The sequence below is a fragment of the Poromitra crassiceps genome, assembly GCF_964638095.1.
Source record: "Poromitra crassiceps genome assembly, chromosome: 26".
In the NCBI taxonomy this organism is placed as follows: domain Eukaryota; kingdom Metazoa; phylum Chordata; class Actinopteri; order Beryciformes; family Melamphaidae; genus Poromitra; species Poromitra crassiceps.
The window spans coordinates 12,073,706-12,099,264 of record NC_139640.1 but is presented as its reverse complement, the minus strand read 5'-3'; the positions used below and the strand labels follow the sequence as shown (position 1 = coordinate 12,099,264).

The 25,559-nt window shown below is 44.6% G+C and overlaps 1 protein-coding gene across 2 annotated transcripts in view; it reads right to left on the bottom strand.

The window, feature by feature from the left end:
• Nucleotides 1–25,559, bottom strand: part of LOC310798663 (mannosyl-oligosaccharide 1,2-alpha-mannosidase IA) — a 420,317-nt gene that overhangs the window by 127,807 nt on the left and 266,951 nt on the right. The window lies entirely within an intron of this gene.

The following is a 25,559-nucleotide window of genomic DNA, read 5'->3' as shown; positions in this document are numbered from 1 at the left end:
ACCTTGTAGGTGTTCTGCTTCACAGGCAGCAGTGTTGCTGACAGTGTTGATGACCGTTCAACAAAGCATGGCAGAGATTCTGATCGGACTCAGCCCAGATCTGCCTGGCTGGGACATGAGCCTGATTGGCAGGGCTGCTCTGCCCATGTGCAGCGCCAAGGATCTGACTAGACTATTGCCCAGCAGTGTGTCCTGCTCAGACGCCTCTTTATGAGCAGTTAAAGCATTACACACTGTATTTACTGCTAATAAAGAGGCATCATTATCTCTCTGGGCAGAATGAGGCTGTGCAACAGCAGGTGTCAACTGGCTCTCACAAAGTTGGCTCTAAAACAGTGTCCTGGTCGCAGCACTAGTGGCTATTCTGGTTGGTCGGGGGCACCTGTTCAAGGGCGAAGGGAACTGGGTGGAAAAGTGTGAACTTTCCATGTGGCTGGTGAAACTCCTCACTGTCAGGTGAAAAGTAGCGGCTGGCGACTGCACATGTATCGGAGGAAGCATGTGCTAGTCTACATCTCAGCCCAGATCGGCATGTCCAAATTGATCCAGATTTGGATCCAGGGAAAAAATAATAAGAAAAAACTTGATCAAAAAGCCAAATTGGACTGATGCGAGATCAAAACAGACCTGATGATGAGCCAAGGCGAATAAAAATTAAAACCGATGATTGCTTTAACCAGAGTTGGTGAATCGTGCTAATGGGCTCAACACGGCTAATTAACATGGAAAAATGATGAAAGTAGCCAATGAAGTCGTGCCACTCTGCTTCACCTGAGTCCACCAAGCTGCACACAACCAGGATGCTGCTCCTCTTCACCTGAGTCCACCAAGCTGCACACAACCAGGATGCTGCTCCTCTTCGCCTGAGTCCACCAAGCTGCACACAACCAGGATGCTGCTCTGCTTCACCTGAGTCCACCAAGCTGCATACAACCAGGATGCTGCTCTGCTTCACCTGAGTCCAGCAAGCTGCATACAACCAGGATGCTGCTCTGCTTCACCTGAGTCCACCAAGCTGCATACAACCAGGATGCTGCTCTGCTTCACCTGAGTCCACCAAGCTGCATACAACCAGCATGCTGCTAATGCATCTGCTGAGTAGAGTTCCTCACGTTCCTCTCTGCCCAGCCACTATCAGGACAGAACGCTGTGGCTGCTTGTTTTAATGTACACTCATTACGGGCTTGATTAGCGTCCAAGCTGTGAGAGCAGTCCCCGGGATTAGCGTTAATGACCGCTAACCTCTGCAGCATGCTAAACAACCCAGTCTGATGGAGAGGGAGCTAAACTTCATGCCAATAATAAGAGAGACCTTGCAGATGATCAGCCCACATAGCCCAATATGTTAAGTTGGTGACATCAACCTAACGACAAGGAATGAGTGATGAGAAAATGACATTATTAATACCATTAGTTTGATACGAGTTTAAATAGATTGGCCTAAAGTGTTTTATAGTGCAGCAATGCATTAGGCGATTTTGTTGATGCATATTTGCATATCCGCTGTGCAGTAGAATGCTATTAAAGCTTATACAACTGATGTTCTCTAACAAAGTGAATGGAGGTCACCAGAGAGATTCCACCCATCATTAGATTAGCATGTTCCAAGAGACCAATATTCACATTGAACTCAGTGCAGTGCTGTTTTTTTAACCCACCCAAATGAAGCAACATAATGATAATAATAATAATAATAATAATAATAATAATAATAATAATAATAATAAAGTAATCAAAATGGTTTGTGTTGCTTTGAATGAAAGACTATTTTTAATATTTCAGTAACAATCAAAACATCTGGGACTCATGTCCGTTTGTTTTGTAGCCTACTACAGTACATTCATCTTGGTATTTTGAAATGGAAAGTGACTGGTTCTGATATTTCAAATAGCATTTGAACTGTCAGTCATTAGATAGTCATGGTTAGCAGTCGATAGATCAAAGTCTTCTTCCGTTCCCAGAGTTCTGACTTGATCCATGCTGCATTTCTACATGCTGGCAGTAGATGCTGCTTTAGTGAATATTCCCATCTTAGACCAATAAACCCTGATTAACTGAACCAAGCAGAGGGGCATAAAGAGAAACTATTGGCTAATGGTGCAAATCTCAGCAGGTATGATTTACCTTGTACTTCTTTGATGACACTTATCTTTTAGAATCTGGTAATTAATCAGTAGATAACCTCTCCCTAGAATCTTCTGCCAAGGAGATCAGACACACACAGGGAGAGGGAGAGAGCCAGCAAGAGCAAGAGAGAGAGAGAGATTCAAAATCTAGCCTACCGTATATCATAAACATCTTCGTTGAATGCATTAAGCTGCAAATTAAGAGGCTCACGAATAATTAATCAAAAAGTGCCAGGGTGATGAGTTACAGTTCAGCCTGTCCTCCTCTTTCACTTTCAGCTCCTCCATCCAGTCCATCCAGTCCATTACAGATCTGTGGGTGGAAACTACCCGTGGCAGCGAGAGGGCTTTATTGGATTTTGACGTTGCGCGCACCGGCCTCTGCTCTCCCCCGGGGGGCGGTAGCAGCTCCCATCCAGGGCTCTATGATAATGCATGGGTCCCACGGGACATCGCTGCACTCTCTCTCGCTACCATTTTGATTGGCCCTGCTGCAGTCCATCTTTCCTCTGTCTGTCTGTCTGTGTGCCTGGCTGCCTCTGTCTGACTGTCTCTGTCTGGCTGCCTCTGTCTGTCTGTCTGTGTGCCTGGCTGCTTCTGTCTGTCTGTCTGTGTGCCTGGCTGCCTCTGTCTGTCTGCGTGCCTGGCTGCTTCTGTCTGCCTGTCTGTGTGCCTGACTGCCTCTGTCTGCCTGTCTGCGTGCCTGGCTGCCTCTGTCTGTCTGTCTGTCTGCGTGCCTGGCTGCCTCTGTCTGTCTGTCTGTCTGCGTGCCTGGCTGCCTCTGTCTGTCTGTCTGTCTGCGTGCCTGGCTGCCTCTGTCTGTCTGTCTGTCTGTCTGCGTGCCTGGCTGCCTCTGTCTGTCTGTCTGTCTGCGTGCCTGGCTGCCTCTGTCTGTCTGTCTGCGTGCCTGGCTGCCTCTGTCTGTCTGTCTGTCTGCGTGCCTGGCTGCCTCTGTCTGTCTGTCTGCCTGTCTGTGTGCCTGACTGCCTCTGTCTGTCTGTCTGTGTGCCTGGCTGCTTCTGTCTGTCTGTCTGTGTGCCTGGCTGCCTCTGTCTGTCTGTCTGTCTGCGTGCCTGGCTGCTTCTGTCTGCCTGTCTGCGTGTCTGGCTGCTTCTGTCTGCCTGCAGCTGCATCCCACACTTTGGCACAGTGGCACTGGAAACTGCTGGCTTTCCAACTGAGGCACTTGAGCTGCCAAAATGTCCTGCCATAAACGCCATGTTATTAAATATAACCAGTTATGCTAATAGGGCCATTAATTAAGATAATTAATCTATGAATTAGCAAATATTTATGCGTCAACATACTTGTCTTCGTGCAGCAATAAGGGACTCACACACAGTGTTTATATTCTTTCTTTCTTTTTGTAATTCAAATGTGTATTGTGTCAGTGTTTCTATTCATTACATTGCAGGGCTGTTTGTACCGACAACATGTCATAGACATTTCAGTCCATGTTGGACATTCATCATTGCAAAATGAGGCATGCATGATGAGCCACCCTTTAAAAACTCTAAAATGCCAAAACCAAAATAGAAAGATATTGCCATCTGCAAAATGTCTTGCAACAGCTGATTTACGTTAATTAATTCTCAATCCAAGTTGCGTCCTTGTTTTTCCTACATATTGGATGCCACATGTGCTATCCCGTTTGCCAACAGACTTGTCTTCACATAAGAAATTGGTGGTATGAATGTATTTTCAAACATGGAGTCGTGGTCGTAAAGCTGGCTGATGGAGTTCAAATCAATATCGATGCATCAGAAAATGCGGCACAAGGCCAACTATGTGACAATGAAGAAAAAAGAGCATCTCCAATCTTTATGAAGCAAGTTTAATAACTGAAGTAACTGTTCATAGTTTAATAACTGAAGTGACTATGCATGTGTCACAATCTTTATGAAGCAAGTTTAATAACTGAAGTAACTGTTCATAGTTTAATAACTGAAGTAACTATTCATGTGTCACAATCTTTATGAAGCAAGTTTAATAACTGAAGTAACTGTTTATGTGTCACTAGAAAGTTTAATACACAATGTCTTATGTCCTTGTCCTCAACAAGGGACATTCGATAAAACATGAATGCATTGAATTTTTGAAAGAGATTTCACTGCAATTCATCATCCAGCAAAATAAAATAAAGAATAATAAACAATGTAGTTTTCTTTCGTGTGAAAGGTTAAATAAAGTGAATGTAAATCTGAATGGGTCATTTTTCATGTTTGAATAAAAAGTAGAGTCCGCACACTGCTGTGTGCGGACTCTACTTTTTATCTCATTTTTCATGTTTCCATGGCTCTGAAGGTCCATATGGCTCTTCAGTCCATGTGGCTCTTCAGTCCATGTGGCTCTTCAGTCCATATGGTTCTGAAGGTCCATATGGCTCTGAAGGTCCATATGGTTCTGAAGGTCCATATGGTTCTGAAGGTCCATATGGCTCTGAAGGTCCATATGGCTCTGAAGGTCCATATGGTTCTGAAGGTCCATATGACTCTGAAGGTCCATATGGCTCTGAAGGTCCATATGGTTCTGAAGGTCCATATGGTTCTGAAGGTCCATATGTCTCTGAAGGTCCATATGTCTCTAAAGGTCCATATGGCTCTGAAGGTCCATATGGCTCTGAAGGTCCATATGTCTCTGAAGGTCCATATGTCTCTAAAGGTCCATATGTCTCTGAAGGTCCATATGGCTCTGGTCCATATGGCTCTGAAGGTCCATATGGCTCGGAGTAAGTGACTAATGCTACTTCTGCTCGTCATCCTCGTGATAGCCGAGAACCAGTGTCAACATTTGTCTGTGCCAGCGAGTCCACAGTCTACAGGGACAGCATCAACGATAGAAACAGTGCTGATAAATAGGCGTAATCAACCACCCACGCAAACATTCCTGTGCCCTTCCTGAGAACTGATGACAGCTCGGGGGGCACAGCGTCTCCAGACGAGCATCTCCTCGCAGCGTACATGACTCTGTTTCTCCTCCTCACACGTCTCTGTGACTGGGAGCAAGTGGAGCCGTGTTTACCACGGACAGGAGGTCACTGGAGGTCAAACAACAACTCTGCAAGAGGTAAACAACAACAACCCCACTCCATGTGCGCTCCTCCTCACCAACACCATGTTGTCACCGTGTCTCGTCCTCGGACCAGAACGTACATCTCCAAAACAGCTGATTAACATGGGATTAAAAAACAAGCTCATACCCAAGGGGAGTCTTTCAGATACAAGAATAGTTAGGGAATGAGGAGCATTTGCTCCTTTTCTCTGTCTCAACACTGGAAAAACAATCTAATGCAAAACTCTCATCACAGGAAGTGGTAAAATATTCAAAAATATGCTTTGTTGATCAGAACATTAGATGGATATGGTATCAACCTACAAACACAGCTGACAATTTCCTGAGGCTTATGCAAAGTTGAACTCAGTCAACATTTCGGTATTTGGCAATTTTGCTGGGAGTAGTTACCAATGCAATTATCTCCATTTCCAGGGGGGGAAAGGCTGTTGTGTGGTTCAGTATACACTATATTGTTGTGTGGTTCAGTATACACCATATTGTTGTGTGGTTCAGTATACACCATATTGTTGTGTGGTTCAGTATACACCATATTGTTGTGTGGTTCAGTATACACCATATTGTTGTGTGGTTCAGTATACAACATATTGTTTTGTGGTTCAGTACACCATATTGTTGTGTGGTTCAGTATACACCATATTGTTGTGTGGTTCAGTATACACCATATTGTTTTGTGGTTCAGTATACACTATATTGTTGTGTGGTTCAGTATACACCATATTGTTTTGTGGTTCAGTATACACTATATTGTTGTGTGGTTCAGTATACACCATATTGTTTTGTGGTTCAGTATACACCATATTGTTGTGTGGTTCAGTATACACCATATTGTTGTGTGGTTCAGTATACACTATATTATTTTGTGGTTCAGTATACACCATATTGTTGTGTGGTTCAGTATACACCATATTGTTGTGTGGTTCAGTATACACCATATTGTTGTGTGGTTCAGTATACACCATATTGTTGTGTGGTTCAGTATACACCATATTGTTTTGTGGTTCAGTATACACCATATTGTTGTGTGGTTCAGTATACACCATATTGTTGTGTGGTTCAGTATACACCATATTGTTGTGTGGTTCAGTATACACCATATTGTTTTGTGGTTCAGTATACACCATATTGTTGTGTGGTTCAGTATACACCACATTGTTGTGTGGTTCAGTATACACCATATTGTTGTGTGGTTCAGTATACACCATATTGTTGTGTGGTTCAGTATACACCATATTGTTTTGTGGTTCAGTATACACCATATTGTTGTGTGGTTCAGTATACACCATATTGTTTTGTGGTTCAGTATACACCATATTGTTGTGTGGTTCAGTATACACCATATTGTTTTGTGGTTCAGTATACACCATATTGTTGTGTGGTTCAGTATACACCATATTGTTGTGTGGTTCAGTATACACCACATTGTTTTGTGGTTCAGTATACACCATATTGTTGTGTGGTTCAGTATACACCATATTGTTTTGTGGTTCAGTATACACCATATTGTTGTGTGGTTCAGTATACACTATATTATTTTGTGGTTCAGTATACACCATATTGTTGTGTGGTTCAGTATACACCATATTGTTTTGTGGTTCAGTATACACCACATTGTTGTGTGGTTCAGTATACACCATATTGTTTTGTGGTTCAGTATACACCATATTGTTTTGTGGTTCAGTATACACCATATTGTTGTGTGGTTCAGTATACACCATATTGTTGTGTGGTTCAGTATACACCATATTGTTTTGTGGTTCAGTATACACCATATTGTTTTGTGGTTCAGTATACACCATATTGTTGTGTGGTTCAGTATACACCATATTGTTGTGTGGTTCAGTATACACCATATTGTTGTGTGGTTCAGTATACACCATATTATTTTGTGGTTCAGTATACACCATAGGCTGCAAGCAATCTAAACTCTCACACAACTTTTCACTACTGTGTGAAAAGAGTGTGCGAGCAAACTTCCTAACTTTACTGTTGGCACAAACTCTTTCTGGCCCTCGGGCCCAGCAGGTCCAGGTCCCTTTGTGGCTGAGCAGAACCACGGCCCACACTGAGGCTGAGCAGAACCACGGCCCACACTGAGGCTGAGCAGAACCACGGCCCACACTGAGGCTGAGCAGAACCACGGGCCACACTGAGCAAAGCATTTGCGCTCATTCTACCAAAAAGTCAATTACTTCTGCACTGCAATACACTTCAGCAACTTTCAATCTAAAAGTTCATTCCTCTTTTGCAAGTTGGAGTGAATATAATGAAACCAAGACCTCAAGCTAATGCATATAATGGTATATGTGGCGCGCTACAGTAGATAGCTCTGTCTGGTGTCTCCAGTAGATAGCTCTGTCTGGTGTCTCCAGTAGATAGCTCTGTCTGGTGTCTCCAGTAGATAGCTCTGTCTGTTGTCTCCAGTAGATAGCTCTGTCTGGTGTCTCCAGTAGATAGCTCTGTCTGGTGTCTCCAGTAGATAGCTCTGTCTGGTGTCTCCAGTAGATAGCTCTGTCTGGTGTCTCCAGTAGATAGCTCTGTCTGGTGTCTCCAGTAGATAGCTCTGTCTGGTGTCTCCAGTAGATAGCTCTGTCTGGTGTCTCCAGTAGATAGCTCTGTCTGGTGTCTCCAGTAGATAGCTCTGTCTGGTGTCTCCAGTAGATAGCTCTGTCTGGTGTCTCCAGTAGATAGCTTTGTCTGGTGTCTCCAGTAGATAGCTCTGTCTGGTGTCTCCAGTAGATAGCTCTGTCTGGTGTCTCCAGTAGATAGCTCTGTCTGGTGTCTCCAGTAGATAGCTCTGTCTGGTGTCTCCAGTAGATAGCTCTGTCTGGTGTCTCCAGTAGATAGCTCTGTCTGGTGTGCACAAATCAGCATGCAGCATATGGAATAATCACAGGCCACTAACATAGGGTGACCATTGGGACAGACCCACTTTTCTTTGGTCCCCGGAAATGTCACAGTTTTTAACTGTGCATTAAAAACAGATGGCAAAGTGAAATAAGAAAGAGCAGGCAGCAGAGCAGTTGGCGTCTCAATAGAGAGCCGCAGGAACGAGTCCGGAAAACATCGATGCTAACACTTCCTGGTTCTTCACTGTTTTCGCCTATGGGATTTTTGAATGGGTTTTTGGCGCAATGCTTCTAATAAGGTCTCTGGGCAACGCAAGCTTAATCAAACGCGAACCAGTGTTCAGTAGGATAATCTTCACACATGAGGACCACTTTTATGAGTTTTTAAGCTTTTACGTGCCGTTAAAAGAGCGGCTAGCTAGCAAACGGCTAAATGAGACTACACTGTTGAGTCGACGGGGATATTATACGTCAATAACGTCATCACTTCAAAGGACGAACACGGAAATTCTCTTTCCCTCACCTGGTTCAGCCCGGGGTAATCAGTGCACAGCAGCGCACACATCAACAACACTCCAGGTTGAGTGCTGACGTGACGTGGAAGCCTATGCGACACTGTGTGTAGTTCTGGATTATCTTAGCATGAGCTTTTTACTTCTAGCGCTCGCATTTACGCTACAAAACTCATGAAAGTGGTCCTCATGTGTGAAGATTATCCGGCTGACCACTGGTTCGCGTTTGATTAAGCTTGCGTTGCCCAGAGACCTTATTTGAAGCATCGCGGCAAAAACCCATTCAAAAATCCCATAGACAGAAACAGTGAAGAACCAGGAAGTCCGGGACTTCCGCGTTCCGACTACAAAAATACGTCATCCCTGGGGCTCTCTATATATAGGCTGCAATATGGCTTTCTAGGCCAGTGTGTCAATGTGGTGAACAATGGGCTGAACAGTAGAAGTTTTCACTGAAAATGAGGGTAAATTTGCACCTGTAATTTCATGATACACAGACCAGTAGACCATCAGCTCGCCATGCAGGCCTTCCCCCTCTTTCCCACTGTGGACTAATGGGCCGTTCCATTTAAACTGGGAAGCGGGAATGTGACAGTTCAAAGGTCATGAGCTCCGACGGTGATGTGTCAGCTGTGCTCCGATTTTCTCTGCCGAACTCGGAGGAGCTTCAGCAGCCTCGACCTCAAAAATCCAAGATGGCTGCCCCGCACATCAACAGTAGTTACACACACAGCACTGTCTAACGTTTATCTGTGTGGACATGTTGCTGCAGTGTTAGTATGCGCAAAATACCGCAAAATGCATTGTTATCAACTGTTATTGCTAACAATGAATAGCCTGGCTAGAGCTAACCCTGGCTGGTGTCCCGACTGTTTAGATGGAACGTCGACAACTCGGGTGTGATGTCACTCAACCGCTCGCAGTTTAAATAACGAACTAAAGTGAGACTGAATAGAGTTCCACTGAAGGAGGGCAAGTACGTACAGTAAGCTGCTTATGTGACCTGACCCAGCTGGGCCTGGTACCTCTGACCTGACCCAGCTGGGCCTGGTACCTCTGACCTGACCCAGCTGGGCCTGGTACCTCTGACCTGACCCAGCTGGGCCTGGTACCTCTGACCTGACCCAGCTGGGCCTGGTACCTCTGGCTCTGGATTCGATTCAAGCTTTTTGCCTTTGATCACTGCCCTCCCCCAAGGGTAGACAAAGACATCTTTTACAACATACTGTATATATATCTGAATATATAACTCTGTCTTGTTTATGTTTGAGCGTTTTGTAGCTTGTTTGTTGATTTGTTTGTATTGTTGAACTTGAATGATTTGTGTCTTGTAAGCCCAGATGGGCTGGGCACCTTGAATATGGTGCATGACACAGAAATAAAAATGTATCTATCTATCTATCTATCTACTGTATGTTCACAGAGCTACTGGAGAGACCAGTTGATGAATTTGGTCCTTTCCTCCAGTTTAAACGGTATAGCCACAGGCTGTTGCAAGCCGTCTACAACAGGGTCTGTCTGTCTGTCTGTCTGTGTCTGTCTGTCTGTCTCCCTCTCTCTCTGTCTGTCTGTCTGTCTGTCTGTCTGTCTGTCTCTCTGTCTGTCTGTCTGTCTGTCTGTCTGTCTGTCTGTCCTCTCAAAAGCAGACCAATCACAGCCCATGCTGCTATGTGCATGACGTCACATGCCAGATGCATCAAACAGCACTGAAGTCCAAGTGGGCACACGCGATTCTCAGCCCACCAGAAATGTTAATATCTGCACAAAGAAGCATGAAAAAATTACAAAAAAGTGTCAATATGTTAGGTTAAAAGGAGATGCAAACGCCATGTCATTGTCTCGTCATAACTCGCGTTCCAGGAATATTGGCCTGCAGCCGGTTCTCTCTCCCCGGCTGGGAAGTGGCTGTCGGCGGCGGGGGGGAGGGAATCGCGTGTCGTTCCTCGCTCTGAGGCCAGGCGTAGTGAGCCAGCGTTGTAAGTAAGGTGGATTTATATTGTGCTCGTAACATAGACTGTGATTGAAACGTGACTTAGTTCGGAAGTTAGACACTCTTGAAATGCCATTTCAGCTAGGATTTAATGTGTCTATCACCAAGAACGTGAAGAGCTTGTATGACGAGCCAACTGCATATTCCCCCGCATCCATATTGCATCCAACAATGGCGTGGAAGCCATGCCGTTAGTATTATTATTATATATATTATTAGACTCTGTGTCTTGTTCAAATTCATAATGAAGGCATTTATAATCTTCTATGCCAGGAAAATGAGTGATCCAAGCCAAGCCCCCAAAAGACTAACGTTAGCCTACATGTATATGTTACGCAACCTAGCTACTAAAGAACGCAGTCTGGTTCTGTAACACATTTACGTTCTTGCCTCTGAGTATGACTCCCACACCTTCCCTCTGTCTCCCTCTTGACCTCCCTGTGTATGATGCCTCTGGGGTCTGCTGAAGTCCATTCAACCCCTATCTCCACGTCTCCAGTGTCTCTCTTTCTCTCGATGCGCGCTGCCCTATTTACTGACACTTCTCTTACATTATGCCAGCACCCCCCGAACCCCTCAAGGGCAGAGAAACGCAGTATGCGCCATGACAGATAAACACAGCTCTTTCCTTCAGTCTCTCCCGTTGAGACTTCACACTCTTACTGACATCTCAATTGGGATGCAGAATTAGAGGCCTGGATGTGCTAATTATACATCACGTTCCTGTTAGGTTAGGCTCAGGAGCTTTTTAGGCTCAGGAGCTTTTTAGGCTCAGGAGCTTTTTAGGCTCAGGAGCTTTTTAGGCTCAGGAGCTTTTTAGGCTCAGGAGCTTTTTAGGCTCAGGAGCTTTTTGGTTGTGGTGTTTCAGTAATTAGTGGCAGCTCATGTTAGTGGTTGTGCTGCTGAAGAGGCCTGGGAACCATCACTGAACACAGAAGGGACACTTTCATCTAGGAACAGAGACGACTGTAAATCCATGATATGCAGAGGAGCATTCTGCACATCTAAAGCTGCACACACACCGACCTATTAAAGTTTTTCGCTGGCATCGAGTTTACATACAAAGTCAATCAAGGGCGTTGTTTTGGTCTCAAAGTTTGTAGGGTCGAGGACGGCATGAGAGATTTGAGATATTTATTTTTCTCTCTGTCGCTCGATTCAACCCTTTGGAATCGCTTTGTCGCTCTGTTTAAATCGCTCGTCAACAGGCACAATAATTGACGGACATCTGGGGCTATAACGTTATGCAATGTCATGATATTTGTCCACTACGAGCCACCGTAGTTGTTTACAAGCTAAGCCTATCAGCGTGCTCCTAAAGCAAGCTCTATACCGGTAGTACAGACTTCACTTCATGTCAGCTGTCAGCCTGTCAATCAGCTGTCAATGCGGTTTGTTGCCACACAATAAACCAGCGGTTTGTTCCAAGCCAGTGTAATCCTTGACTCGCTCTCACACGGCAGCCAATCAGCGTTGAACAGCGAGCGACTGATGCCAGCGTAATTTCGCTCGAGTTGGGATATTTCATCTCGGGCGACTTTTCTCCCTATCGCTCTGTCTCTGTCGCTCGGACGCCCAACGATTTTTCTCCCGGGCGAATATACGCTCAATCGCTCGTTTGCATTGACTTTGTATGTAAACTTTCTTCCTATCATGAGAGAATGAAACATGGAGGGGGAAGACAGGAGAGGCAGAAGGTTATGGAATACAGCTTCTCACCACTCTGCTCTAGTAAATGTCCTGATGATGGCAGAGAGGTGATGACCAGACCATGACTGAGATGGTCAGTGCAGAAATAAGGGTTCTTTCTCACTGGCGCCCCGGTACTGTTCCCGAGCTGTCCCCAAATTGACCCCAGTTTCGGAACATTTGACGAGTGTGAACGTTGCGTTCTGTTCTGTTCTGCGCCCGGGCGCACAACAGAGAACCCGTGACAGGATCCACTTGAAAAGGTGGTCTGGGGAGCGCTTTGGCGATGTGCCCGGGCACGCAACACTTGCGAGTGTGAAAGCCAACCGTTCCGAACCTCATAGACAACACACGGGCGATAAACTCCAGGCATATTGATGACGCAAGTGCACTCTGTTCCGTTTCCGAGCGCGGAAGAAATGTTGTAATGTGAAAGCTGACCAGCGGGGGGAGAGGGGAGGCGGGGCAATCGTTCCCGGGTGCTGAACGGAACGAAAGCAATTGTTCCCAGTGAGTCAAAGAGTGGAAGAGGAGTCATTAGAGCGTTTTCATGACCATCTCTTAAGGAGACCAGGTCTGGAGATCTGCCAAACAGAACCACTCCTTGACCCACTATTCACAACTCTTACTGACGAAGCCGTGGAGTGGAAAGACCCTTTTTAATCACAATATAGTTCTGGATGCAGCCTGAAGCTCGATCACCACAACAAACTCTAGCTACAGACAGTGATGGACCAAAAAACAAAAACAAAATGCTAATCGATGCCGACATCGCCAACTCCTTAATCAGGCTTTATGTGAGAACAGCTTGTGGAAATCTTGCAAAAGTTAATATTGGCGGAAAACGTCCTGCACTTCCATCAGAATGAGCCTGTTTGATCTGCAGAGCCTGTGTGTGTGTGTGTGTGTGTGTGTGTGTGTGTGTGTGTGTGTGTGTGTCTGTGTGTGTGTGTGTGTGTGTGTGTGTGTGTCTGTGTGTGTGTGTGTCTGTGTGTGTGTGTGTGTGTGTGTGTGTGTGTGTGTGTGTGTGTGTGTGCGTGTGTGTGTGTGTGTGTGTGTGTGTGTGTGTGTGTGTGTGTGTGTCTGCTGAGGCTTTGCCAACGGACTTTGTTGTTGTTTCAAACTCACATGGACAAGACACATTCCAACCAATTTAATTTGTTCACTTGGCGCAAAGTAAAAAACGATTATTCTGCCTTCACACACCCGTTAGTTATGGTCTCACAGTAAAGGGCCCTATCTTCCCAACGGCGGTCGTTTTGCGTTAGCGCCCGTTTTGCGCTGGAATAGCGCCGCGCAAAGCCGTAATTGTGGGCGTGTCGGCCCGCTGCGCTTCACGTCATGTCGGCGCACATCTCTGTATAGGCGTGTTTATGCCCAAAAGCATTGAGGAGGTGTGGTCATGCCCATAAAACCACAGCGTCACATCAGCAGCTTCCTCCTTCACTGAGAGGGAGTAGAGTGAGAGAGAGAAAGAGGGAGAGAGAAAAGATAGCCTAGATGGGGAGAGAGAGAGAGAGAGATGTGAGGCTGTCATGCATAGAAATCAAATAACGTGCTCCTGCCCACCTGTGAATCACCTGTGTATTATTGCCATTTCACACGCTGAAAAAGGGCTGCTGCCCAAACGTCTGTATGCTTATCCCTTTCTATCTCTCTTCTATCTCCGCTGCGGTAATATACTGCATGCGTAATTACGCAGCGTACTGAGAGCTGCGATGAGTGATGCTGCTCTATTTGAAGAAGTTGAATTTCGTTCCACCAGCACACATTTTATTAATCAGCTATTTTCTATTCGTTTCTATTAATATATATATATACATCGAATCCCTGTCATTTTCCCCTTGGCGCACATAAAGACACATGCTTCCGTCACTGTCTGCTTGATGGCGAGAGGGACTTCAGCTGCCATCCGCGCTGTGGAGAAGCTGGTCTTACATGCGTGCAATTGCAGGGAAAGAAGTTACTGTACTGGCCGGACACTACAGGTGTTGTGCGAAAAAATTATGCGTTTTGAATTGGATTAGGGGAACGAGGGTCTGGCGGGGCGGGAGTCTGTGTGCGCCGGGTGCTGAAGGGGGGTCTCCCCAGAGAAGGTGGGAGCTGGATGGGTATGCAGGCTTGGTGGTGGGGTGGGTGTGGGTCGGTGCCCTGGGTGTTTTGGGCCGGCCAGGGTGGGGAGAGGCAGCTTGGCACAGCACCGTCACAACTTTCTCAAAAGCAATCTACTGTTACCTCACACCACAGACCTGTATGGTCGGGAATTATGTAGCCTAATAAAAACATGACAAACAAATTCTCATTTTTAAATCGAGGTGTTTTTTCTGCAATGTAGGCTATAGTTGAAAATCAACGTGGCATTCCGAGAAGAGAAGAGTGTGTGCAGGCGCGAGGGGAGGCGACATCCATGCCGTGCGTAAATGGATCCAAGCAAGGATTTCCTGCACTGCACGGAGATGTGGAGACTGTCTGCGCTCATGCGTACGCCTGAGTTTGTGCTAAGACCAGCTATTTCCTGGCGTTAAAATTGGGAGCACCCAAGGTGATTTTTTTCTAACACATTGCGCTGGAACGCCTATTTTGGAACGGGCAACGCCCAGACCTCTCTTTGCGCTCGGAACATACCGACGGTATCTTCGCCAGAGCGCAAAATGACACTTGCGCGAGACAGGTGATAGGCTAGAGGCCCACGGACACGCCTGGGCCACGCCTACACCTGCGTCATCCCAGCGCAAAACTGGACGGTGGAGGCAGACGATAGCTTAAGGCGCGCAAACGCAGCGCAAACGATAACGCCGTTGGGAAGATAGGGCCCTAGGTGTGGGATTCAGCTCTTGAATTCATAAAGGGACTTAACCCTGCAAGGCCCAAGACAATTTGGAGGTTTTGTAGCTCATAGCCAGATTTCAGGACCTATAAACACATTTACTATCTAATAGCATTGTGAGGCTGACTATATACATGTGGTCTTAAAAAAGGGAGAGATTTATTTCATTTTATTGTTATTTTTGGGATAGGTAAAAGTGTCGTAATTTTCCAAACCGAGGGTCCGACAGGGTTCAAGGTTTTTGAAGGTACCCAGAGGGGCTGTCACCATGTGGACAGCTCTGCTCTGGATGACGGGCCTGAACACAATGGAACAAGCTGCTTTGTGCTGTGAATCACTGCCTTTGTTAACGTTGTGACTGTAATTAAGAACACCGGATTCTATGCTCTGTGTGTGTGAGACTGTGTGTGTGTGTGTGTGTGTGTGTGTGTGTGTGCGTGCATACGTGTGACCCTCTCCCTCTCTTTTTCTCTCCCAGATTGACAGTGTGCCAGTTCCCAGTAACTGCGAAGCCTTGGTCACAACCTGTTGCCGGTATTGTATCGACGAATGTTCCCCATTCGAGGTCTGTTTCCTTGGGGTTAGGCAACGGTCAGTGGCCCCCTGGTGGTTGGGGTTAGGCACTGGTAGCCACTTGGTTGAGTTTAGGCATGGGATACCACCAGAGGTGTAGTGCTATCTAGAGAAGTGGGGGAACGCACCTATATGGGGAACACCTGCACACGCACAGGTCCCAACAACCCTTCCCCAACCCCCCCACCCCCGCGCACGCTAACGTTCACGTAGCCTATTAATTAATTAATCGTTCGGGCAATCGCTTATATCAACGAATTAAACGAGCAAACTCACGGATTCCTCAAGTGCTGCAAACCACTGTCACTGACACACGACTAACTTGTGTCCTCTATAAACACTGCAGAAGCCCGTGACATTTGCAGCTCTGAAACTAAAAGACAGAGACAAAGACTAAAACAGCTAAACATTTTGATTCAACCGTGTTGAAAAGAAACACGCTTTTAACATTGTTTCTTCATGATTGTAAACGTACCTTTTTAGCAGCTGGTGCGAAAAATGAAAGGATGTTTTTCATCTTTACTTGTTAAAGTGAGGTAGCTACTGGTTGAAAAAAACATATTTTGATGCTGAAAAAGCCAGTAGCTGTTTCAGTATAGCTTTTATTAAACTGAGGTTTCCCCCGCGCTGTAGCTAGTTAAGGTGGAATGTTTCCTTTTCCTTCAAGCCACGAGTTGATGCTCATTCAGCCCACCTTAAATATAGTTAAGGTGGAATGTTTCCTTATTCCTTCAAGCCACGAGTTGATGCTGTGTGAATAATTCAGCCCACCTTAAATATAGGACGAATGACAACGTTGCCAAGTTTCACTTGTTTTATTGGCTCCACATGCACACACACACTGACACACACAAAACACCCCTTGGAGAAGTATGGGAACGCCGTTCCCCCGCGTTCTATGGGCACTACACCTATGGATACGACTTGTTGGGGTTAGCCGCGGTTCACACTATACGCGGAAGCAATGCTCAACCTAAGCTCAACCTACGCTGAACCCACAACTTTCATTTAGCCTTGTTCACAGGCGAAGCCGTTCACACCACGCGCGCGCACATCACGCTGAAGCCTCGCCGAAGCCACGCTCACGCCTTGCTCAAGCTATCGTTCAGGATTCAGTCCTATTTTCTAAGCGTGACGTGTGAAGCTTGAAGCTGCCAGGCATCAAGTCAATGGGAGTTGTGGGCGGGTTCAAGCCGCGCCGAGAAGGCGCTGAGAGGAAAAGAGAAGGCTTCTTGTGTGAACGGTTAGGCGTCAAGCTTCAGTTCTGCTTAAGTTCGGCGTCCTGTGTGAACAAGGGCTTAGGGTTTGGATATGGGTCAAGGTTAGGGAAGCAAGCTCCATGGCCATGGCCAGCTCTGCAGCAAAAGCCCGCCGGGAAAGGAAGGATAGACACCACGTCATACACCAGTCGTCGATACAACACCGGACGTCTGCACTACACCACATTTATTGTGTTGACGCGTTTTGTGCTTTCGATAATATTGTCACTTTGATAGTTTTCACTTTCATAAGATCTGCACATTTGCCTGCCTTGGGAAATAAACTTACCAGATAGTTAACAGATATCATTAACAGAATTGCCAAATATACTCAAGAATATTTCACCTAGCTTGCCATGACCCGAAAGATAGTTTCTGTGTCCTAATTTGGAACCATCCTTATTTATAAAGTTATTACCCTCCAGTGGACCAAATTAGAATGACAAATTCCTTCAAAAGATCGGTTTTGAAGTAACATCACCAACAGGGTTCGCAGTAAAGTAAAAAATATGTTAGGTCGCTTTCACATTATAAGCTGCTTTCACACAGCAATTTGCCAAGCACACCAAACTTTCTGAACAATGTCACGTGGTTGAAACAGTCACTCATCTATTGGACAGAATATAGAAGGGAAATCTCTCCTCTTCTGCCTCCTTGCCTGCTGATGGGCTGACTGAACAACACAAGTGAATCCACCAAACACAACCCATAGAGAAACACCACCTTTATGTGATCTTGGGATTTCTGGTTTTACTTTGGTGTTACTATCAAATAAATATTTTACAAGAATGCACCCAATATGAGCAGCAGATGAGGCAGCGAGCTGTTGGGTCCAACATCATTCTGCAGACGAGACGAGCGAGGCAGCGCGGTGCGCACCGACCCGTGTGCGCGCCGCAGTGTTTGTTTTGCTTCCTTCTACCGCCTTCTACTCATGATGCACTGCCTTTCCTATATTTGCTCTTGTGTTTGGTTTGGTTTGCTTTCACACTCTCTCTCTCTCTCTCTCTCTCTCCCCCTCTCTCTCTTCTCCCCCTCTCTTTTACTTTTCTCTATCTCTCTCTCTCTGTTCCTCTGCTTGCTCTCAGCAGGAAAGAAGCTGCTGTCACAGACGTGATGGCGGTGACGCTGTGGCTTTTAAGGAGAGTGATCTCACCTTGTGAATCCTGTTATGGGCATAAACACGCCTATGGAGGTTTGTGCAGAGATGACGTGAAGCGCAGCGGGCCGACAGCCCGACACGCCCACAATTAGGGCTTTGCGCGACGCTAACGCAAAATGACCGCCCGTTGCGAAGATAGGGCCCCTACAGTACAATTACAAAGGAGATGTCAAATGTATGGCAAATTGCCAACAAACAAATAAATGAATAAATGAATCAATAAATAAATAAATTGATTTAAAACAAAACCTGCCTGACAAATGTATGAATATATTTTCACAATCACCGCAGGGATAAAAAATAAATAAATAAATGGTTCTACAATGTTGGGTTTAAAATGCTGCTATAGCCTCCATGTGCTTCGTGCAAGATGCTTTGTGCTTCATATTGCTTTGCACCAGCTTAGGTAATACTGCCATCAAATTAGGACATCAGATAATATCCATAAGGTCTTGGCATGCTGCTCAGTGAGCCGTTCTCCAGTCAATCTGACAACTTGTGTCTGGAGCCAGCAGTTCTCTTTCCAAGGCGGGCACACAGATGTGCAGAAGTTACTGGGGAGATCATTATCAAAGTTGACGATATCCTCCAATGCATTAACATATGTCAAGAGTGTGTGTGTGTGTGTGTGTGTGTGTGTGTGTGTGTGTGTGTGTGTGTGTGTGTGTGTGTGTGTGTGTGTGTGTGTGTGTGTGTGTGTGTGTGTGTGTGCAACTGAATGTGTGGGTCTGTGGTAACAAATCCAGGTGCTCCAGGTGCCATATTGATTCCAACACCATGCTAGTAAAAAAAAGAAGAAGAGCCACATCAAATTAAAAAATGTGCATGGACAGTTGGACACATTATGGCTGAATTAATAGATTAGTTTGAAAAATAAAATAAAGAACAGAAGCTAACGCAATAAGCCCGCTCTCTAATGTCTTCATTAGGTGCTAAAAAATGTGACATTAATCGCTCCTTTCAGGAAATGAGATGGTCCCTCCTCCACCAGGATATGCAAATGATTTGCCTTGAAATAGTGAAAACGTCGGCGAGCGAACCTACATATTGGCGCTCTTGCTGCACCTGTAGTTTGGGTGTGTTTCACTTTCACGGAGCAGAGGTGGATGTGACCCCTAGGGGGCAGCGATCAGGGGGGAGTAGAGAGGGAGAGAGAGAGAGAGCGAGGCTTGACGGATGCAGGTGGGATGGGATGGGTGACAAAGTGCGGTGTTGGAGGAGTGTAACTGATGGGTGACAAAGTGCGGTGTTGGAGTGTAACTGATGGGTGACAAAGTGCGGTGTTGGAGTGTAACTGATGGGTGACAAAGTGCGGTGTTGGAGTGTAACTCTGCGACAGTTGTCTCTGTGATCGGTGACGAGGCGGCTGTTTGACAGTGACTACCATTACCGGCTGTCTCCACTCGGGCTCCAAGGGGCCGCCGGAGCCCCGCAGCTACAGCTCCACTCAGTGATAATAGTCGTCTGCATTCACAGGGATAGATAGGCTGCAGGGAGAGCGAGGGACAAGCTGTGTGTGTGTGTGGGGGGTGACAGGTGGGTGAGTGAAAGTGCAAGTAAGAGTATGTGAGAGGTGTGTGCATCTCTCTCACTCTCTCTCTCTCTCTCTTTCTCTATCTCTCTCCACCTTTCACTATGCATATAGGGCAGGGGTGGGCAACTTTGATGATAGAGAGAGCCACAAAAATGTCCTTGCTACCAGAGGGCCAGATTGTGACCGTACACGTCCACCAGTAGCCTACTGAAAAACCATCACTCCCAATTATAGCTACTAATTTGATGAAAAGGACTGGTAATCCAAGTTTATTATACCAACAGTTATATTTTTCATATTCATATTTAGTCATTCTTCCATTCAGATGACACCAGAAACTTTGCTCTAGCTTTAAAACAGCCCGCTACAGCAATTTGATGGGGTACATCACCCAAATATGTGATATTAATCAGATTAGTAATGTTGCGTGTGCAATGTGCATCCTGGATATAGTTTGTTACAATAGTGTTAGCTCAAATGCTAATGTTAAACAGTATGTGGCTGGACAATGCTAACGCCATTAGCGCCATGTTCTGGGATGTACAGTAAAATAAAAACACAGATTTGGGTGGTCTAGCCTAACCTAACCAAAAACGTCCCCCTTGTAAAAAAAATAAAAAGCAAAATGACCCAGGGGCCACACTGAGTGGGGTTGGGGGCCGCATGCGGTCCGGGGGCCACCAGTTGCCCACCCCTGATATAGGGTGTAACAATATACATATTCGTATTGCACCGTGTAGGTACGACGCTTTAAAGGTAAAGGTAAAGTCCCACTGATTGTCACACAATGTGTGAAATTTGTTCTCTGCATTTGACCCATCCCCTGGGGGAGCGGTGAGCAGCAGCGTGCGCCGCGCTCGGGAATCATATGGTGATTTAACCCCCCAATTCCAACCCTTTAGGTTCAATACATGTTGCAAATCGAACTAATCTTTCACTGCTGAACACTGCAAGTCTTCTACAAGGATATCATGGTAAACTAAATCCGAGACAAAGAAGAAAAAAACAGCTAAAAACATTGTCCTAAATTTAAATACGAATGTAAACTAGAAAATAATGAAAATAATAAAATAAATAAGTAGGATCAATTTATATATATATATATATATATATATATATATATATATATATATATATATATATATATATATATTTATATATATATATATATATATATATTTATTATTGATCCTACTTATTTATTTTATTATTTTCATTATTTTATATATATATATACAGTATATATATATATATATATATATATATAAATCAAGGAAATTTCTCTGGCATTTCTAACGTATCAAACCATGACACCACTGTAGTATCAAACCGTTACATGTATCTGTGTGGCTGTGTATGTGTGCATGTGCTGTGTGTGTGTGTGTGTGCGTGCGTGCGTGCATGCGTGTGCGTGCGTGTGTGCGTGTGTGCGTGTGTGTGTGTGTGTGTGTGTGTGTGTGTGTGTGCGTTGTGAGTGAGAGGAATAGAAAGAGTGATGAGTGAACGTTGCTTTGACGTGAGGGTGAAGTTAATGCACACTGTGCACATTCTTTATGCCCCCAAGACTGAGTGTGATCAAGATGGCGCCGCGTGAGGCTGAGCACCACGGGACACAAGCACATCACAAACACAGTGTGTCACGCTGTTTTAGCCATTAGCTGTACCCCCATGCTGTCAATGCATGTGTATGACTGTTGGCATGGCAACATCTATCATGTGTATGACTGTTGGCATGGCAACATCTATCATGTGTATGACGGTTGGCATGGCAACATCTATCATGTGTATGACTGTTGGCATGGCAACATCTATCATGTGTATGACTGTTGGCATGGCAACATCTATCATGTGTATGACGGTTGGCATGGCAACATCTATCATGTGTATGACTGTTGGCATGGCAACATCTATCATGTGTATGACTGTTGGCATGGCAACATCTATCATGTGTATGACTGTTGGCATGGCAACATCTATCATGTGTATGACTGTTGGCATGGCAACATCTATCGTGTGTATGACTGTTGGCATGGCAACATCTATTCTCACAACATGGTGTGAAGTTGGCAACTGTTGTTGAGGGTATCATGTGTGCACCATATTATGTGCCAACCAAATATACTGAGGGCTGTTTTTCAAACGAGAAACCCGGATTAGAATAAAAAGAAGAATACGAATAAAGTGCTCCTCAGAATACCAATCAATCAATCAAATATTTATATATATATATATATATATATATATATATATATATATATATATATATATATATATAAATCATAACAATAGTTATCTCAAGGCATGACAAAGCATTACAGTACAATCTAAACAAATTGATTACAAGAAAATAAACGAAGAGAAGATATTGATGCTGAAGCTCTTAGAGAGGAAACATTTGATCATATGACTCTAGTTCATTTGCATTTCACCTCAGATCTAGCAAGTACATTAAAGGACGGCTTTACCGTGGGGAATATGAATATATATTAAATCTCACGCCCCTAAGGTTTTAGAATCCGTTGAAATTTTTGAAATTGGTGCTTCCCTGCCTGACCTATCAACCATCTCTCACATATTTTTCGGGCCAGCCGACGCGTTACACGTCATCTGGCCCGAGTCCGCCTTGCGGAAGTCGAGCGCCTATGAACTACAAGTGTTGTGAGCCATGGTCCCGCCTCTAGAGGTCCTCCACGCCCCTTCAGAGGTCTCAAAGAAAAGCAAAAGGCAGCCATCTTTTTTCAATCGCCTAGCCTATGGTAGCTAGGTTAGCTTTCCATAGCTCCTTGCAAAGAGACCATATCTCTGGAACGGAAGCACGGACAGACACGGGACTGGCGGCATTGGAAAGCTCGTCAAATTTTACATCTAGTAGTAGGTGCGTTGAAGTAACGAAATCAACGCTGAGCAATGTACCCGATTTTACACATTTTTACATGAAATGGTTACAACATCAAACTCCTACAAAAATGCCTTAAAATGCATGAATTTTTTTTTATGAAGACATCTCCCGACATATATACTACCGTTTAAATTTGGTGCAATTTGGATTTTTTTTTATGTTTTGTAATTTTTTCTTCTTCTACTAAATCTTTTTATGTCGAAGCCTTCTTCTTCTTCGACTTTTATGGCGGTTGGCAAGCATATATGTGCATTACCGCCACCTACTGGAGTTTGATATCAGCCAAATGCCTGAGGGGTGGGCACGCGAGCCCAGTGCATTGTGGGAAATGTAGTATTTCGGGTCCCCGCACCCGCCCCTCCCCTCCACCACCACCCCCCCCACACAGAGTGGATTTCTGGTGATATCTCTGGCGGGAAACAACCAATTTCAAAAATTTCAACGGATTCGAAAACCATAGGGGCGTGAGATTTAATATATATTCATATTCCCCACGGTAAAGCCGGCCTTTAAGGGCTTCATCTGTGAAGCAGTTGTTCTTACATCATTGGGTAGGTCAACACATTCAAATGAATCCATGAGAAATGTCAAAGTCAAATGTACTGTAGTGTAGGGGTTAGGGATGGGCATCGAATTTCGAATTTTCGAATAATCGTTGTTATTATCAAGGTCGACTTTTATTATTGAAAATCGAAATTCGATTTTTTTTTTTGGTGAAATGTTGCATTGTCTCCCCTGATTCTAAGTATAGTCGAATCGCTTGGTTTGAGCAAGTAAAACAATTTTTATAAGCATTTTAAGCAAGGTTTCTGGAAAAATGAATGGCGGATGAAATCCCATGAAGAGGGAGAGGGGGTGACTTTGGCACCCCTTTGGCACTCAGACCTGAGCCTACTAAATATTTAATGAACCACTCATGATTGTCAAAACAGTTTTTTATTTTCGAAAATGTCAATGTAAAAAAAATTAAAAATGTAAAAAAAATATTTTTATTTTTTTATTTTTTTTACATTTATTTATTTATTTTCGAATTTCGATTAAAAGTCGACTTTGGCCAGCGAATTTCGAATAGTGTTTTTGCTAGAAATGCCCATCCCTAGTAGGGGTCTGATGAAATACTGCCCAGATGTCCTGCCCTCATTTGTGTGTGTATCCCTTTAAGAGGGATACACACACAAATGCTGCATCAGGTATCAATGGGTTAATAAAGGGGAATGATGCACCTGCATCCAGCATTGTGGCAGTTTCTCTGCGAGGTTATTATGTAATGTAATGTAATGTAATGTAATGTAATGTAATCATATCCCAGACACTAAATGATGGAGTGATTGTTCGACGCTGAAATGAGCCAAATGTTGTCAGCAAACAAAGCGTGCCAAAATGAACAGGCAGGCAAGACAGGCAGTGAATTGCTTATACAGTCTGCCATCTACCATGTTAACATAGTCACAATGACATACTGTATATAGGCAGGTGTGTAAGCATTGTGTAAAGCACACATGCTTCCCAATGACCTGCTTGCTGGACTTGAGTGTATGTATTAGTGTATATGTAAATGTAAAAATTCACCAGTTAAAGTTTTTTTGTACTCCTTAGCAAAACAAGGAAGCCATTGAGAATTGGCGAGAAGAAAAATGTGGATCTAGCTGTCAAGGAAGTAAGTTGGAGTGTTCATCTTCCGTATATACTATCTTTTTGTGCAACACGCAACCATGCACGTGACATAGGAGAACGGCAGGATTGGAGTGGGGGGGGGGTTCTGTCTCCCCCCGTCTTGGGCATGGCTTCTGAATGATGACGCGTTACTCAGTGTCTCTATCAGGACTGGCAAACCTTAGTTGTTCCAGACCACACTTCCAGACAAAACCAAAGCCTATTATTCCAGAATCGCAGCCCTCCCTCTCCCTCTCTCTTTTATTTATCATGTGTTCCGCCTCACAGAGAGAATCCCATCACCCTGTCACAAAGCGTGGCCACTGGCCACAAGGGGCTTTTCATCCCCAGGGGAATGTGCCCGGCTTTGGCAAACTGTCAAACTCAGTGGACACAGTTGTGCTTTAAAGCACAATACAATACAATACAATACAATACAATAGCACAGCTTAAAATCAATCCAGCACATAAGAGCACTGGCCAAAACTTTATTATGTCAATCTGAGGAGGGTCTGGCCAAGTCTGATGCTAGGTCATGACTGGCCCATGAAGTGAGGAGAGTTGTCAGTGAGTTATAGCTATTTTTATAGGGAGTTGTAAGTGAGTTATAGCTATCTTTATAGGGAGTTGTAAGTGAGTTATAGCTATCTTTATAGGGAGTTGTAAGTGAGTTATAGCTATCTTTATAGGGAGTTGTAAGTGAGTTATAGCTATCTTTATAGGGAGTTGTCAGTGAGTTATAGCTATTTTTTATAGGGAGTGACACTTGATCGGTTATTGGACCTGACAAAAGGTTACTATCCACCAGGGTTGGGAGGGAGGGTTACTTTTAAAATGTAATCTGATACAAGTCCTAATTACATGTTACATTTTTTTAATCAGTATAACGTAATCCAAGTATTGCAATATTAAAGTAATGTAACTTGATTCATTTCCGTTAATTCTGGATTACTTCAATACCAAATCATGCAAATAAAGACAAGAGAAAAATAAATATCAATATGACTACTTTAAATTAGATGTCGAGTCCTTGGATGATGACAGTACTTTCGCAACTGAAAGGTATTTGCACTGTAATGTTTTTCGCCTTTTCTGCTTAAAAAATTTATAATTTCCACCCAGTGACAGCATATTTTTCACTAGCGGCCATGATGAATTGGCAACTGTAACGCTGCGTTAGAGACAGGTTGAGGGTCAGAATTTCCCAGTTCAAATTTCCGATGTCCGACCTCCAAGCACTCCAACACTGTTGTGGGTAGTGTGACACTAGACAACTCATTCTCTGTGAAGTCGGGGTAGGTGGATTTGCCCCAGGTTTACAAGTAGGAACTCCGGCTTTGAGTGGCGTTCCAATGTACTTTCTCTAGTAGGAGGTTGGAAAATCTCTTCCGAGTTGACTGGAATGCCACATTAG